Source organism: Hibiscus syriacus, unplaced genomic scaffold (assembly GCF_006381635.1).
Source record: "Hibiscus syriacus cultivar Baekdansim isolate YM2019G1 unplaced genomic scaffold, ASM638163v2 tig00109987_pilon, whole genome shotgun sequence".
NCBI classification, from domain to species: domain Eukaryota; kingdom Viridiplantae; phylum Streptophyta; class Magnoliopsida; order Malvales; family Malvaceae; genus Hibiscus; species Hibiscus syriacus.
Genome location: NW_024062550.1, coordinates 1534155 through 1537395, shown reverse-complemented (window position 1 = coordinate 1537395; position 3241 = coordinate 1534155). Strand labels below are relative to the sequence as shown.

Sequence of the window (3241 nt, the reverse complement as noted above, 5' to 3'; positions counted from 1 at the left end):
ACCCCAAACCTCATTTACCAACAAGCATTTTTGCAAAGCAACCAGAATCAGCATAATGCCCACCAAAGATATCTTGGTCGCCCCCAAGCCATGTCAACTTTCTTTAATGCCAATAGTGATGTACACATGAGCTAAAACCCTCAACCACCATAGCCGAGCCCCCACCACCACGTTCGGCTTCACCTCCTTTTCGCTCACCGACACTTTCCGACATTATTGAACCACATTCTCACACATGCCAAATATGGAACTAGTTGCAGAGTTAAGGGCAAAGACACGTTGGAGGGAAGAGAATTCTATTTGTTCTTTTAGACAGAACACAAAATGTACAGATATTAGATGTTCTTTTTTTACATTATCTCGCGGTAAATATTCGGAACCCGAGCACGAGAAAGGGCATCACAAATGCAACATGACCCAAACCACACACAAATCAAGAATCACGGAGAAGTACAAATCCTACCTATGTCTCTATAACAACAATGACAACAAATGGTTCAACCCCTAAGAATGCAATGAACACTATCCAGTGTGAAAAAAATGTAGATAAAGTAGAGTTGTTGACGAAATGTACCCTTTACCATTTGCCGAGAACTGCACAGACAGCAACTGGCTTTTGTAGGTGGATACGAAGGATATTGGCCGAGTTTTAGCACCTTCTGTTCTCTCTAGCTCATCTGCTCTCCAATTAAATCTAGACCGACTAGGAGAAAAGTCACGCCCTGGAAGAGGAGGAAGTAGAAATGTACTCCCTGTACTGCTAACAGGCTCCTAACTGAAGCCGTTAGTAGAAGGAATGCGAGAGTGAGCTCTTTCCGGTATATCTTATTGACATTCTTAACAGGTAGAGGGGCCGCCTCTTTCTGTTCCTTCAATCGGTTTAATTCAGTGAGCTCACTTTCCGAAGCCCCTCTCTGTATTTGCAGTTGGCTCATTGTCTTCGATTCCCTCTCGGCAGAAGCCAGTAAGTAGAATTTTGAAGACCTTCCGGCCTTTTTGGTCACAACCCACTCATAGGAGCTACCCAACTGGAATAGTCCCGATACCATTGCGTTGAATTTGGTAACGGACATTGTGTTTTCGAATAGAAGGTAAGGAACAATGAAAGGGAATGATTTCGGGGCAGGAAGAATGTTGAGGAATGACATAAAAACAGGTACATCACAAATAACCCAAACCGGAAGCTCGGCCTCCGGTACGAACATGGTTAGAGGAAGCATTATGCAGAACAATGTGAAGGAGTAGAACGGGATGATAAGTTTCCTCAACAGAAAGAACAGCAGTATTAAATTTGCTTTCTTCCATATCGCTATCTGCAGAATTACAGCATTAAAGGTACTTCAGTATACTGTAACGAAATCAAAAACTCCAAAGACCGAAAGTTATGTAACAATTTTACCTTGGAAGTTATGATCGCTGGAAGACATAAGCTGAAGAGGTGCATTGGCCCCGAATGCCAGCGATGTTGTTGCTTCCTGTATGCTTCATACGACTCGGGGACTTCACAAAGGACCTAAACATTTTACACAGTAACCTAAAGCCATCAGGACACTCCCCGAATCTTTCACTGAGGTATTATAAGCTTAATTTTGATCATTTCTAGATATTAAAATTGCAATAGAAGGGATTGAACCTTCACATCATTAAGGAAGATGAATTTCCAACCATTGAGATGTGCTCGAACAGCTATGTCCATGTCCTCTACGGTAGTCCTTTCGAGCCAGCCTCCGGACTCCTCGAGAGCTTTAATTCTCCAAACTCCAGCAGTTCCATTGAAACCGAAGAAATTTTAAAAAAACTCCATTAACTTGCTGTTTAACTTCGAAGTGGAAACATAAGTTAATGTTCTGGAGACGAGTCAACAAATTCTCATCCTTGTTGACGAAACTCCATCTAGCCTGAACTAACCCTAACTCTGGATTGTCCTGCAATACAGGGAAGACATACAAGGTAAAAAGCCTGATAAGGTGATAACAGACAAGGTACTTAAACCGAAAAGTTTCCGCTTCGTTTCTGTTCACCTTGAAATGTGGCACGGTTTGCTTTAGAAAATCCGGGTTAGGTTGAAAATCAGCATCGAATATCGCCACAAACTCGTAGGCCTGCACGTACTCACAACTCATTGCAGACTGAAGATTCCCAGCCTTGTAGCCGGTTCTTATCAACCGATGCCGATAAACTATATTGACACCCTTTTGGTTCCATTTAGCAACCTCTGCTTTAATCAAGCACAGGATGATTTCGTCGTCGGAATCATCAAGAACCTGAATCAATAACCGATCCTTCGGCCAATCGAGTTGGCAGATAGCAGAGATAGACTGCTCATATACCTGTATGAAGTCACAAGAATATGATGCTCTAACCACCTAGGCGACATACAAACCAATGTAAATTGTGAAGTTCTTTAGTACCTCTATCTCGTTACACATTGGGATTTGAACAAGAACCATGGGATACAAATCGGCGGATTGCTCGACATCGTCGGACTCGAACAGGTCCCCCTCGATTCGGGGTTTAATCTTCTTGTATTTGATCCAAAAGCAGCCTAAGCAAAGCAGCATACGATCTGCAGATTGGATAAGGAACAGAGCAACACAGAGTTTCGACAAAGCTTGAATTACCGGTGCAATGTAATCGGCTCGAACCGACAGCCAAGTGACATAAACCAAGTGGAGCAGCCCCTGGATATCACTGTTCCTCGGAATATGCAAACCCGGATTCTTGAAATAATGCCATCCATTGATGTAAGCAACAAGTTCGAAACCCAGAAGGGAAGTTATTACGAAGAGCTTGATGACAGTGAAGAGAAGCTTCCCTTTCCCCATTTTTTCACTCGCCATTGCAACATCTTGCCCAAAGATCAGCCTTTTCTTGATGGCTCCGAACAATCCCCAGAAGAGCGAAGCGATCCAGGCCACACAACCGACTGCACGATGAGCCTTGAGGAGCAAAACCCAAGTCACTTGCTTCGCGTTTCTGCCTCGGCTTTTCTCCGCCGGCCGGAATGCAACATCGGGGCCACCGTTTTCCACCACCGAGTAGTTCGGGTTCTCCATTTTCACCACCACCGGCGTCCCTTTCTTCGCCTCCTTCGGCCACCAGTTGGAGAAATCGAAACTCGGAGCCATTTTTTCAGGTATTTTTACTCGGATCTCAAGAATCAAGTAACGAATTTACTAAAACAAAAGAAACACAGAATCAGAAAGTGCAGGAAGGAAACTTTAGAGAACCCATTGTGAAG

General features: G+C 43.8%; 1 pseudogene; it reads right to left on the bottom strand.

Moving 5' to 3' along the window:
* Positions 1-567: 567 nt before the first annotated feature.
* LOC120211915 lies at positions 568-3241 on the bottom strand (annotated as a pseudogene).